This window comes from Lepidochelys olivacea (assembly GCF_965140295.1).
Source record: "Lepidochelys olivacea isolate rLepOli2 genome assembly, chromosome: 10".
Classification (NCBI taxonomy): Eukaryota; Metazoa; Chordata; order Testudines; family Cheloniidae; genus Lepidochelys; species Lepidochelys olivacea.
Genome location: NC_140420.1, coordinates 38,726,648 through 38,741,309, shown reverse-complemented (window position 1 = coordinate 38,741,309; position 14,662 = coordinate 38,726,648). Strand labels below are relative to the sequence as shown.

At 44.7% G+C, this 14,662-nt stretch overlaps 1 protein-coding gene and 1 long non-coding RNA gene across 3 annotated transcripts in view; both read left to right on the top strand.

The window, feature by feature from the left end:
- The first annotated feature begins 774 nt into the window (after positions 1 to 774).
- The window catches only part of LOC311527788 (uncharacterized protein), a 23,962-nt gene continuing 10,074 nt past the window's right edge, over positions 775 to 14,662 (top strand). Inside the window, exon 1 of one of the 2 annotated variants that reach the window (XM_084642135.1) lies at positions 775 to 922. The gene's annotated coding sequence lies outside the window, so the exon portion shown is untranslated. The remainder of the gene's footprint in view (positions 923 to 14,662) is intronic. The other variant, XM_084642136.1, reaches the window with a different exon arrangement.
- The window catches only part of LOC311527789, a 22,198-nt gene continuing 17,469 nt past the window's right edge, over positions 9,934 to 14,662 (top strand). Inside the window, exon 1 of the long non-coding RNA XR_014713445.1 lies at positions 9,934 to 10,013. This is a non-coding gene — a long non-coding RNA (uncharacterized lncRNA). The remainder of the gene's footprint in view (positions 10,014 to 14,662) is intronic.

Sequence of the window (14,662 nt, the reverse complement as noted above, 5' to 3'; positions counted from 1 at the left end):
AACACAAAGTACACAAAAATACTTTTTGTTTTTATAAAGCATTATTTTAAATACAGCTTCTAAACACAAAACAAACACAGAAGCATGTATCTATGTCTCAGTCCATGGTCTGCAAACATTTAAGACCAAAAACAGTCTGATAATGCAACAAAAATTAAAATGTTTAAGTAAATATAAGCTTAATATAACTTTCACATGGATTTGTTAAAAAATGGAGAGGAAAATAAACTTCTCTCTGATCCACTGGATTACAGAATAAGAGGAATATAAACTAGCTGTTACTAAGGTTCTGTGGTTTTAACTCTGGGGTGTTTCTGCATGCTAATTTTTTATTGAAACACATGTAAAAATGTAAAATAAAGGGCTGTTTCCTCAAATAGGCTTGTCTTTTCAAGTGATTATAAAATAGAGCTTTATTACTTTACAAAACTTAATATAACTTTTACTTGCTTTTGTTCAAAAGTTTAAAAAGAAACAAACTTCATATCTCTTTGTTCTGGACATCTAACAGCCTTCTTTATCTCTAATTCACAGGCTAACAAAGCTGCTTTTGCTGCAGCTTCAAATTGTCCTCACCAAAAGCATAGGGAAAAACTTTTAAAAACTGTTTGTTATTAAGGGCTTATGGTTTTAACCTTTATTAAAGCACCCGTGTAAAAGTGCTACATGGCGGGAAAGATGCTTGGGGTTTGTTTTTTTAGATAAGAATAAAGCAGTTAAAGGAGAGAGGGGGTAGTGAGGGGAGGGGAGGGAGATCGCTCTTGTTTAAAAATCTTGGGACTGTAGGAGTGGTTCAGGAAAATTTATTCTATGACGCAACTGTAGAACAGCATCTGATTGGTCTGATCCAAAGGCAGAGGTAACTAGCCTGAGGGGTAGTGAGCCTTGGGAGCTCCCTCTTTCCGCAGGAACAGTCGCAAGGGTAAGATCTCTCTCTCTCTCTGACTCAACCACGTGCTGCCAATCTTTGTCCTTTGCAAAGGGGCTTTCTTTTCCTTTTTCCTGCCCTGTTCTCTCTTTTAACCTATCTTTATATGTTTCTCTTTTATTTAACTCTTTTAAATGCTCTTTTCTTAACCTATCCTTATATTTAATATTTTAAATGCTTTTCTATTAACCTCCCTTTATATTTTTTACCATGTGCTTACTAAACAGTCTCTGCTTTATAAAATTCCCTTTTTTGCCATGTGTTTTCTTTTAACCTTTTAGATTTTTCTTTTATTTAATATTTTAAATGCTCTTTTTTTTAACCTCCCACCTCCTCTCCGGCTAATTAACTACTTAGCATAATCACCGTATCTCCTATATCTTGCTTGATTTCATCTCCAGTCATTTTAATAAGAACACCATACACTATCCTTTTGTTTCCAGCAGAAACTTGGGGAGTTGACAGCTTACTTTCCGTTTTCATAGAACCTTAGTCTTAAGTAGTTTCCCCACTTTTTTTTTACATTCCACTAACAAATCACCATCTTGTAGTTTCCTAGCTCTCACTATATCACGAGCGCACTTTTTTAACCACTCTGCTACTTTAGGAGGTTAACATCCTCTATCTTTATATCCTGAACCAGTGATTTCACAATTACAAAGTTTCCTATCTCCTACTTGCTGATCCTTCTGAATCACGCAATCCACCCTTTTCTTTTTCCGAACCTGTGACCATTCTTCCTCCTTGCCATCCCCTTCTACATTTTCTAGACTAGCTTCAGTATCATCCACTAAATTTTCCATCTCTCCTTGACAAGCTACTGCCCCACCTCAAAAGCACTTAGCCTTCCCAGTCTTCCTCTGATCCATCCAGCATGCCCTCTCCTCCATGAGTCAGTCCCAGCCTGCAAGACTTTTCTTGCTCTTTGCAGTCATTTCCCTCCACCTCTTCCCCAAGCTGGGGGAAACGTCAGCCCAGCCCCAAAGCCCCCTCTGGCTCTCCACAGCCCTCTGTTTTATATACTCCAGGCCTAACTGAGTAACACGACCTCCTCCATTTTCTCCACCTAGGGAAGTGAGCTGATCCTGTCACAGGTGGGGCTGAACCTCATCTCCCCTTCTCTGGCTAGCCACCTGCGGAAATTTTTGTATAGCGACAATAGAGAGCTAGGTGCATTACAGATAGATATGAAGATGAGATCCCTCTCCCAGAGACCTTCCAATCTAGCTAGACAGTGTAAACAGAAAACATACAAGCAGAAGAGAGGTGATAGCAAGAGCAGGGAGACTGATCACTGAAATGGCACGGCATGTGTTTTAGTGGTCCTATGATGTTTATTTAGATTTTTTGAAGGGGGTGGGAATATTGAAGGCTTTCTGTGTATAAAGGAATAAATACTGGTAGTTGTCTAGTTTGGTAATATTTGACCAAGGAGGAAGATTAATTGATTTTAAATAGGACAAGTTCATCCTGGATGCAATTCCACTGAATCAAAGGAGTTATATCACTTCTAAAGAGAATTATAGCATCATAGTACCAATGCTATAGAAAATAATCTGCTCATGGTGGAAGTATCTTCCTGACTCCAGGCAGCTGCTGTTTGGCTTCTGCCCTGAAGCATGAGGTTTTATATTCCTTGTGCTTTTTAATATTAATGAATGTTACTGTGAACATTCTTATTAGGTGACAGTTAAGGTTTTACATTACAGTTCAAGTGAGATTAACATATTTTGTGTAGTGTGTGGTTTTATCCGCTGGAGGTGGAAAGGAGTTCCAGATGGAGGGGCAGAGTCTGTCAGTGAGACTTATTAATATGCTGTATTGGTGTCAAAATGTTGTAAATAAATTGCCTTTTACTGATCATTTCCTTGCTTTTTGAGGGTTTATGTGGCTGGATTTTGCCTTTAAGAAACCTTAACTGTTTTTAACAATGTTTTTGTGCAGTTGGATTATAAATCCATAATCTTTTTCTAACTCCCACTAGCATTCTGTCCTCAATAATATCTTGACACAGTGAATTTGAAGGTTATTTATGCATTGTGTAACATAGTTACTAGAATCATAGAATCATAGAATATCAGGGTTGGAAGGGACCCCTGAAGGTCATCTAGTCCAACCCCCTGCTCGAAGCAGGACCAATTCCCAGTTAAATCATCCCAGCCAGGGCTTTGTCAAGCCTGACCTTAAAAACCTCTAAGGAAGGAGATTCTACCACCTCCCTAGGTAACGCATTCCAGTGTTTCACCACCCTCACAGTGAAAAAGATTTTCCTAATATCCAATCTAAACCTCCCCCACTGCAACTTGAGACCATTACTCCTCGTTCTGTCATCTGCTACTATTGAGAACAGTCTAGAGCCATCCTCTTTGGAACCCCCTTTCAGGTAGTTGAAAGCAGCTATCAAATCCCCCCTCATTCTTCTCTTCTGCAGACTAAACAATCCCAGCTCCCTCAGCCTCTCCTCATAAGTCATGTGTTCTAGACCCCTAATCATTTTTGTTGCCCTTCGCTGGACTCTCTCCAATTTATCCACATCCTTCTTGTAGTGTGGGGCCCAAAACTGGACACAGTACTCCAGATGAGGCCTCACCAATGTCGAATAGAGGGGAACGATCACGTCCCTCGATCTGCTCGCTATGCCCCTACTTATACATCCCAAAATGCCATTGGCCTTCTTGGCAACAAGGGCACACTGCTGACTCATATCTAGCTTCTCATCCACTGTCACCCCTAGGTCCTTTTCCGCAGAACTGCTGCCTAGCCATTCGGCCCCTAGTCTGTAGTGGTGCATTGGATTCTTCCGTCCTAAGTGCAGGACCCTGCACTTATCCTTATTGAACCTCATCAGATTTCTTTTGGCCCAATCCTCCAATTTGTCTAGGTCCTTCTGTATCCTATCCCTCCCCTCCAGCGTATCTACCACTCCTCCCAGTTTAGTATCATCCGCAAATTTGCTGAGAGTGCAATCTACGCCATCCTCCAGATCATTTATGAAGATATTGAACAAAACCGGCCCCAGGACCGACCCCTGGGGCACTCCACTTGACACCGGCTGCCAACTAGACATGGAGCCATTGATCATTACCCGTTGAGCCCGACAATCTAGACAGCTTTCTACCCACCTTATAGTGCATTCATCCAGCCCATACTTCCTTAACTTGCTGACAAGAATACTGTGGGAGACCGTGTCAAAAGCTTTGCTAAAGTCAAGAAACAATACATCCACTGCTTTCCCTTCATCCACAGAACCAGTAATCTCATCATAAAAGGCGATTAGATTAGTCAGGCATGACCTTCCCTTGGTGAATCCATGCTGGCTATTCCTGATCACTTTCCTCTCATGCAAGTGCTTCAGGATTGATTCTTTGAGGACCTGCTCCATGATTTTTCCAGGGACTGAGGTGAGGCTGACTGGCCTGTAGTTCCCAGGATCCTCCTTCTTCCCTTTTTTAAAGATTGGCACTACATTAGCCTTTTTCCAGTCATCCGGGACTTCCCCCGTTCACCACGAGTTTTCAAAGATAACCATGAGTTTTCAAAGATAATGACTCTTGACTTTCTACTGATGACATGAACTGTGAGAGCTAAATCCAGTATTACCACGCATCGGATACCCTCATAGGCTAGTGTTGCTGCTTACGCCCAAGGGTTATGCAAAGGCTCACCTCTTCTACACCACCATTGCGTTTTCCTTCATAGTAGACTCCTTCAGGCCACTCAGCATCATCTCTCTCCTAGGCTGTAAACTGGAGAACCTTGATTTCTCGTGAATAAAAGGGCTTTAGAGAATTAACATGGTATACTTTAGGTTTTAAGGTAGGGTCTGGGGACGCTATGAGGTAATTAACAGCTCCCAGGCACTTTCAGACCATAAATGGCCCTCTCACAACGCTTCCATCTTATTGGCCTGGAGCGCTTTCAGGATCATGAGATGGTCACCTACTTCAAAGGAATGTTCTCTGGCATGTTTTTCATACCAGGCCTTTTGCTCTTGTTGAGCATCCTGTAGGTTTTTTCAAGCAAGGGCTAGAGAGTCCTTGCGGGTGTTTTGCAGGCTGGTTACAAAGTCCAAAATGTTAGTTCCTGGAGAAGATGTAACCCCCTCCCATTGCTGCTTCCCCAGCTGTAATGGCCCCTTAACCTCAAGGCCATAACCGAGGTCAAAGGGTGAAAACTCCAGACTGGGATGTGGTACAGCCCATTAGGCAAAGAGCAACTGCTGCAACACTAGGTCCCAATCACTGGAGTGCTCATTTACGAATTTACATAGCATGGCCCCCAAAGTTCCCCATTAAACTTCTCCACTAGGCCATTTGTTTGATGGTGGTAAGGGGTGGCAACCAAGTGGCTCACCCCATGAGTTTCACAAAGATGTTTCATGATCCCTGCCAGGAAGTTAGTTCCTGAATCTGATGGATGTTGGAGGGCCAACCTACCCTGGCAAAAATGTCTGCCAATTCCTGGCTCATGCCTTTAGCCCTGGTGTTGCTTAGAGCTACTGCTTCTGGCCATCGGGTGACAAAATCCATGAAGGTCAGTATGTATAGCTTTCCTCTGGGTGTACTCTTAAGGAAAAGATCCAGAATATCCAAAGCTACATGCTGAAATGGAACCTCAATGATGGGGAGTGGCTGGAGAGGGGCCTTGACCTGGTCTTGGGGCTTTCCCACCCTCTGGTACACCTCACAAGAAATGGACATAGGTAGGAACATCCTTGCCCATTCCCTCCCAGTGAAATGACTTCCCCAAACAGTCTTTGGTCCTGTTCACCCCAGCATGGCCACTAGGGTGATTGTGGGCTAAGCTCAAGAACTTTTCCCTATACTTAGTTGGAACTACCAACTGTCTGTGAGGATGCCAGTCCTCCTTGTGCCCACCAGAAAGGGTTTCCTTGTATATGAGTCCTCCTTCTACAACAAACCTGGACCTTTTGGAAAAGCTGAGAGGTGGTGGGTCTCTCCATGCTGCCATCCAAGCTCCCTTGAGGCTTTCATCCACTTCCTGCTCTGCCTGGAATTGCTCCCTTGATGCTGGAGAGATTAGTTTCTTGCTGGGTTGTGGACTTGGGCTTGGTCCCACTGGAAGCGATGCAGGTGATGGGATTGTCTCCGTCGATTGTGAACCGCTTTCCACTGGTGCACTAGGTTGTACTTCAGGCTCCAGTTGAGCTTCTTGCTCTGGTTTAGCTGCTGCTGCAGGTGCAGGCTCTGTGGCACCCTTTGGTGCTGGCTCCCCTGTCTCTGGTGGGGTTGTAAGCACGGGCTCTGGTGCTGACTACTCTACCAGTTCCAATTCTTGGGCTGGTTCTGGGTAGGTCCCAGGAACTGGATCTACAACTGCTGCCATAGACTTTGGTCTGGGATCTGGTTTCACCACCTCTGCCTGGGTCCCTGTAGGAGGCTCAGGAATGGAGTTAAGTGTGGAGGCCTGTTTAGCCTGGCTGCAGGTGTCCAGCCCCACCCTTTTTGTTAGCCTTACGTGGTATGTCTTCTCCCAGCAGCATGGGAATGGGATAATCGTCATAGACTGCAAAGTCCATATTCCTGACCAGCCCTTCTACTGGACTGAAGGGAACTTGGCTGAAGAGAAGTTAAAAGAGTTGGCCTTAAAGTGTTGCACTGTCATCTGGGCCTCTGGGTCGATGAATTTGGGGTCCACCAGGGATTGGTGGCGAGCTGACATCTGTGCTCCGGTGTCTCTCCATGCAGTAATCTTCCTCTGACCCACACTCACAGTATCCCTTCGCTCTGGGATATTTGCGAGGCATCTGGGCCTGAAGACTCTCGTTGGGACCCTGGGGTGATGAATTGCAGTCGGCTGGTGCTCTTGGGGCAGTTGGCCTTCACTTGCCCCAGCTCATTACATTCAAAGCATCGCCCAGCTGACTGTGGGCTGGGGCGAGGTGGGTGGTTGGAGAGTGGGGTCGTGGGACAAGAGGGCATCTGGGGTTTCCCTGGCTGTGTGGAGGGCTCCTCCTTGCGAGGTGGGGCCTTGGGCTGACTTTGATTGTGGGGTGTTGTCTCGGGTTGCCCCTTCTGCTATCCGCACTAACTGCTTGTAGCTTTCTTCTCCTCTGCCATCTCCACCCATTTGGCTTCGATCTCCCCCACCTCAATTACAGTTTTAGGCTTCCAATCTAGGATGTACCTTTCTATTTCCTCAGGAACACCCTGTAAGAATTATTCCATTTGCATGAGGCAAGACAGATCTTCCAGAGTCTTCACACTTGCTCCTGATATCCAGGCATCCTAATTTTTCACAGTGTGGTAGGCGTGTTGGAAAAATGCCATGTCTGGTTTCCACCTTCGGGCTCTGAACCGCCGACGGTCCTGCTCAGGTGTTAGCCCCATCCTAATTCTGGCCTTTTCTTTAAAAAGTTCATACTTGTTTGTGTGTTCTATAGGCATTTCAGCTGCCACCTCTGCTAAAGGTCCACTGAGTTGTGGCCTCAGCTCCACCATATACTGGTCTGTAGGGATGTTGTACCCAAGGCAGGCCCTTTCAACATTTTCTAAGAAGACCTCTGTATTATTGCCTACCTTGTATGTGGGAAATTTCTTGGAATGGGGAGCAGTATGTGGAGGACCACCGATATGGCTACCTGGTTGATCCATCTTAGCCTTTTCCAGCTCTAAGCGCTTCAGCTCCATTTCCACCTCCAAACACTTCACCTCTCTTTCCACTTCCAACTCCAAACGCTTTGTTTCCAAATGCTTTGCCTCTCTCCTCTCCTCCACTTCCACCTACGAGCACTTTGCATCCACTTCCAAGTATTTCATCTCTGCTTCTATCTCCAAGCACTTCATTTCCAAGCACTTTGCCTCTCTCTCCTCTCCTGCCTCCAAGCACTTTGCCTCTAGGAAGAATTTCTTCCTCAGTTAGAATTCGGCCTGAGTTAAAGGCATCCCTCCATCCTGGCACTGGGATCTTGGTTGGGGAGAGCGCTGACCCTTCCCTCCTGAGAAGTCTCCATTCCCCCAGCCCTTCCCTGCATTTTCGTCATGAAGCTGGATGTCTGGGCTTGATCTGGGTCAGTCTTCTCTGTGGTGTGACGCTTTGGGAAGACAGGTTTCTCTAGAGTTTCAGTGGACAGGGCTGCCTTTGATGTTGCACTCTATATATTTATGAAAAAAGAAAAGGAGTACTTGTGGCACCTTAGAGACTAACAATTTTCTTTGAGCATAAGCTTTCGTGAGCTACAGCTCACTTCATCGGATGCATTCAGTGGAAAATACAGTGGGGAGATTTATATACATAGCGAACATGAAACAATGGGTGTTACCATACACACTGTAACCAGAGTGATCACTTAAGGTGAGCTATTACAGCAGGAGAGCGGGAGGGGGGCGGGGGGAAACCTTTTGTAGTGATAATCAAGGCGGGCCATTTCCAGCAGTTGACAAGAACGTCTGAGGAACAGTGGGGGTGGGGGATAAACATGGGGAAATAGTTTTACTTTGTGTAATGACCCATCCACTCCCAGTCTCTATTCAAGCCTAAGTTAATTGTATCCAGTTTGCAAATGAATTCCAATTCAGCAGTCTGTCGTTGGAGTCTGTTTTTGAAGTTTTTTTGTGGAAGTATTGCCACTTTTAGGTCTGTAATCGAGTGACCAGAGAGATTGAAGTGTTCTCCAACTGGTTTTTGAATGTTATAATTCTTGACATCTGATTTGTGTCCATTTATTCTTTTATGTAGAGACTGTCCAGTTTGACCAATGTACATGGCAGAGGGGCATTGCTGGTACATGATGGCATATATCACATTGGTAGATGTGCAGGTGAACGAGCCTATGATGGTGTGGCTGATGTGATTAGGCCCTATGATGGTGTCCACTGAATAGATATGTGGACACAGTTGGCAACAGGCTTTGTTGCAAGGATAGGTTCCTGCGTTAGTGGTTCTGTTGTGTGGTGTGTGGTTGTTGGTGAGTATTTGCTTCAGTTTGGGGGGCTGTCTGTAAGCAAGGACTGGCCTGTCTCCCAAGATCTGTGAGAGTGATGGGTCGTCCTTCAGGATAGGTTGTAGATCCTTGATGATGCGTTGGAGAGGTTTTAGTTGGGGGCTGAAGGTGATGGCTAGTGGCGTTCTGTTGTTTTCTTTGTTGGGCCTGTCCTGTAGTAGGTGACTTCTGGGTACTCTTCTGGCTCTATCAATCTGTTTCTTCACTTCCGCAGGTGGGTACTGTAGTTGTAAGAATGCTTGATAGAGATCTTGTAGGTGTTTGTCTCTGTCTGAGGGGTTGGAGCAAATGCGGTTGTATCGTAGAGCTTGGCTGTAGACAATGGATTGTGTGGTGTGGTCTGGATGAAAGCTGGAGGCATGTAGGTAGGAATAAATACTGGTAGTTGTCTAGTTTGGTAACATTTGACCAAGGAGGAAGATTAATTGATTTTAAATAGGACACCCCCCTTTGTTGGTTTTCCAACACGATCTGGGGACAGAAGAATAGAACAGTGTAGGCAATACTCCTTTTTAGAGACTCATAAAGGTGGGAAATGTATTAGGAAGCGCAGTTTGTGTCAGGGGAAGTCTCCCTGTGCTACAGCACCAACACAGTAGTAAGGAAGAGAAAAACACCAAAGGGATAAGGTAGAGCAAGTAATAGTGTATATTATAGATAAGTGCATGTAACTGCTTGCACCTTCCAATCAAAATTGATTTGAGATTCTTGATGCACACCTAATCTTAGAGTATGCATAGTCTTCAATTCCTTTCTCAACATACATAATCTCAGGACATGCATATTCTTCAATTCCCACAGCCTCTACTCTCATCCTTCTCTTCCAATCCATGTGGCTTGAAGAAATTCTGAGTTTTTTAACTGCTGATTTGGCACGATAATGATAACCACAAGTCTCCAAAGTTTTAGCAACTAAATAATACCTTGAAGAAAAAAGATAACAGACAATATATGTAATGCCTTTGACTTGGATCTCCAACAGTCAGTGTCTACCTGTTTATTACGCAGATATGCACCTTGTTCCTTTGCTTTGTCATGGACACCAGTGTTCGAGCAAGTTACACAGGGACACATCACATCATGTGGATCCTGTCATTGTGACTGTATCTGCCATGAACACAGGTAATGCACGCTGTCCATCATGCAGACAGTAATCATAAATTACTCCTCAGGGCATTCTGCACCAAAAAATTAAAAATTATGCGCCAAAAAATTTAAAATTCTGCACACTATTTTAAAATTCTGCAAAATGTATTTGTCAAAATAACACTACATAATCACACCAGTTTCAATTATTTTGGTAATTTATTTCAAAATACCTGTCAGCAAGTATGTCTGTAACAATACAGACACACACAAAAATTCCCTCAGGAATAAAGTTAAAGAAACCCCTATGAAAACCCTGTTCCTGTTTCTCTGCAACTCCCCTGCCCCCGAGCCCAGCCAGGGGCCAGATGCCCACAACCCCTCCCCACAGAGCCCAGGAATACAGAGGGAGAAACAGCCTGATGGTCGGTACCAGGCTTGCATGGAGTTTCCCGCCTGCTGCCCTTTCCTTCTCTCAGGGCATGCTGGGAACAGCAACTGCCAGGAACCCTCTAGCTCCCTCTCCCTCCCACAGCAGTGTCTTCTTTGTGCAAGCTGGGCTCTGTTGGGTCCAGTGGCAGCTAGCAGCATTGCAGCCCATTTCTGTGGGGGAAAGGAAATTCTGTGCACACATTAATTTCTGCAAAATTCTGCATTGCGCAGTGGTGCAGAATTCCCCCCAGGAGTATACACCTATCAGGGATGGTCTAAATAATACTTAGTCCTGCCATGAGTGCAGGGGATTGGACTAGATGACCTCTCGAGGTCCCTTCCAGTCCTGTGATTCTATACATTCTGTTCTACCTGAGAGGACAGAGCCTGCCCCACTCCTACCTCCTCAGAAACACCCCAAAGCCCTGCCCCTCCACGCTGAGCATGCCACAACAGTGAGCAAGAGGGACTAAGTGTCACTCTCTCTCACATGCATGACTGCCCATCTTCTCCCGCCCCGGCCAGGGTGATTTATGTTTCTATCAGCTGCTTCAGTCACCCAAACTGACTTGCCTGCACTGCCAGGGAGGGATACATAACTGCTCTTGCGGCTTCCCTTTGCTTCCCCATCAGAAGTCATTTTTCTGTGAGGAAGCAAAGAAATCTTCAGGGGACATGAATTCTGCGCATGCGCAGTGATGCAGAATTCCCCCAGGAATAATAAATACAGGTGACATACAGAATGGGGTCTCAGCTTTCCTAGTTGCCTTTTGTGATGGCAGATGACACAACAGTTCTATTCGTGTGCCTGACACAAGGGTTAGTGCCCACCTAGAAGACTGTGCTTCCACATTACTGACATCAAAGTATTTTCATGTGAATCTAATGTTCATTATATTTCTTCATTCTGCCTGTAGCTTTCACTTTCAAGGACTTTCCTTGACTTTTGGCTCTCTTTTATCAAACATCAAACAGCCGTGTTAGTCTGTATCCACAAAACCAACAAGGAGTCAGGTGGCACCTTAAAGACTAACAGATTTATTTGGGCATAATAAATCTGTTAGTCTTTAAGGTGCCACCGGACTCCTTGTTGTTTTTATCAAACAATACACTAAACAATGTGTCCCCAGTACCCTTAGTTTACATTCCCTTGGGAACTCTGCAATAAAGCCAGAGAGTGTACGTAAATGGTTTTGGATTTCTCTAAGATGGTATTGTGCTAATTACCACAGCACTGTTTGAAGTGCTGATCCTTACAGCACAGCACAATTTTGCCTTCTATCTGTATATTTTATTCATTCTCTTTGCTTTTGGTTGAGACTCCCTTGCTGTCCAACTCTTCTGTTCATGGCATATGATAATTACATTGATTTCAAAGATTAACACCAAAAAGTCCACATCTTGATCTCTTATAGTGTAATATCTAAACCCAAGTTTTGTTTCTTCCTCAACTGATTTGCTCCTAAAATATTTAATTCCTTTTTCTGAAGTTGTTAAATTTAATTGATAGACACTGAACTGAAGGGGGAAAATATGCCATCATTATGGTCACATCATGCCCTGACCTGCTGAGCCCAGTAACTGATTTGTGTCCCTGCAGTCTCCACACTGTTCAGTGTGAAGAGAACAAAACAATAGAGTCCACCACATGTGATGTGGTGGGGAAAAGTAGATATGTAGGTAGCCCCTGTCACATCTATCTAGCTACCTTCCCCCACACCACAAAAATATATATGTGACTGATGGGATAGGTAGAAAAAGTGATGTGGGCCAAAAGGCAAGGAGAGAAATTGCCCTATTAACCCCTTGTACGCCAGTGTGGGGCAGATGCCCCATCATAGACAGACACCATTAGAAGCTCAGCAAATTAATTATGGAAAATGCTGCTTCTGTGACATGGACAGAGAACACAAATTAACAAGATTTCCCAGTTAACTGTAGTGTTAAATCCATAGTTGCTTCTGAGGAGTGGAGAAACCAGAACACTTCCTTTTGGTGAAGGAGCAACAGCTTCTAAACAGGCTGGAGTGGGTTGTAAGGAATCAGTAGTAGAAAAGGAAGGGTTATGTTATGAATCAGATTAAGCAGCACCCTTACCTACTGTGAGGTGCTTGGGGGGTAGGGGAGGATTGCTCATCCCAATAGCACCACAGTATAAAAACAGGCATGGGTTTTACTGGGGAAGACTGCAGCTGTAAACAACCCTCCCCCAGCCTGCTTGAGCTGTGGCTCTTGGATTTTCCTCCTTTTTAGCCTTTCAGATGCAGAGATGAACAGCATGAATCTTCAGGCGAGACAGCCTATGGCAGTGTCAGTCTCATCACCAAAAAAACAGCTGGCAGAATATAAGTCTTATGGGGGACTGGGCACGTCTCTGTGTGAAGACATTTGCTAGCCAATGATAAAATTACACAGTCACAATGAGGATGTGGGGAAAGAGTTATTTACCAAGTTAAATACCAGTGATTCTGCTTTTCCTAATTACAGAAGAAAATTGCCCAGTGCATAATCTTGTACAACATATGTATTAATTTTAAGGGACATTGTCATCTTAAAAATCATACTTTTTGAAAAATGTACCTACTATTGTTATAAGTTATATCGAAGATAATCATAACTGGGGGGGGGGTGATTCTCATCCCTCATCTAGTCTCTAATTTTTAAAGTTTGACACAACTTTGTTTATAGTCAATTTAACTGTTTTCCCCCTTTGTAGTCAATCATTTGAGCCCAGATTCTGCAAACATTGACACATGGCTAACTTTACCCATGCCATCTGTGAGAGGCATAACTCAGAGTGCTTTAAGTGTCCACAGAATTGAGACCTTAGTCAGTTTCTCCTGTCTGTGTGGGTCTCTCTCACAGCAACCAGTGAGGGAAAAACATTTAAAAGAGAGAATTGTAACAGGTGGCTTACCCCTTAATGGCTGGAGGCCAGCCCTGATTACAAAACAGTCCCCACCTCTGAGGAATCAGGCAATTCCTGGGGCAACAAAAATGATTAGGGGACTGGAACACATGAGTTATGAGGAGAGGCTGAGGGAGCTGGGATTGTTTAGCCTGCAGAAGAGAAGAATGAGGGGGGATTTGATAGCTGCTTTCAACTACCTGAAAGGGGGTTCCAAAGAGGATGGCTCTAGACTGTTCTCAATGGTAGCAGATGACAGAACGAGGAGTAATGGTCTCAAGTTGCAGTGGGGGAGGTTTAGATTGGATATTAGGAAAAACTTTTTCACTAAGAGGGTGGTGAAACACTGGAATGCGTTACCTAGGGAGGTGGTAGAATCTCCTTCCTTAGAGGTTTTTAAGGTAAGGCTTGACAAAGCCCTGGCTGGGATGATTTAACTGGGAATTGGTCCTGCTTTGAGCAGGGGGTTGGACTAGATGACCTTCTGGGGTCCCTTCCAACCCTGATATTCTATGATTCTATGATTCTAATTATAGTATAAAATCAACAGGAAGGAGCAGGAGGTTGTCTAGAAATCTGTGGCCATGCCTGTAGAGATTGAGGATATGTCTACACAAGAATAGCACAGCTGCAGCTATGCTACTGTACTGTAGACACTTGTTGCAATGATGGAAGGGTTTTTTCCATTGTTGTAGTAAATCTTCCACGCTGAGGGGTGGCTGTGGCTAAGTCAATGGGAGAATTCTTCTGTGGACTCGGTAGGTGTCTACACTGGGACATAGGTTGGCTTAACTGTGTCTCTCAGGGTGTGAGTGACATAGCTAGGTTGACCTAAGGGTATGTCTACACTACGGAATAAGGTCGAATTTATAGAAGTCGTTTTTTTAGAAATTGGTTTTATATATTCAAGTGTGTGTGTCCCCACAGAAAATGTTCTAAGTGCATTAAGTGCATTAACTCGGCGGAGCGCTTCCACAGTACCGAGGCTAGAGTCGACTTCCAGAGCGTTGCACTGTGGGTAGCTATCCCACAGTACCCGCAGTCTCCGCTGCCCATTGGAATTCTGGGTTGAGATCCCAATGCCTGATGGGGCTAAAACATTGTCGTGGGTGGTTCTGGGTACATATCGTCAGGCCCCTGTTCCCTCCCTCCCTCCGCAAAAGCAAGGGCAGACAATCGTTTCGCGCCTTTTTTCCTGAGTTACCTGTGCAGACGCCATACCACGGTAAGCATGGAGCCCGCTCAGATAACCGTCACTGTATGTCTCCTGGGTGCTGGCAGACGCGGTACGGCATTGCTACACAGTAGCAGCAACCCATTGCCTTCTGGCAGCAGATGGTGTAAT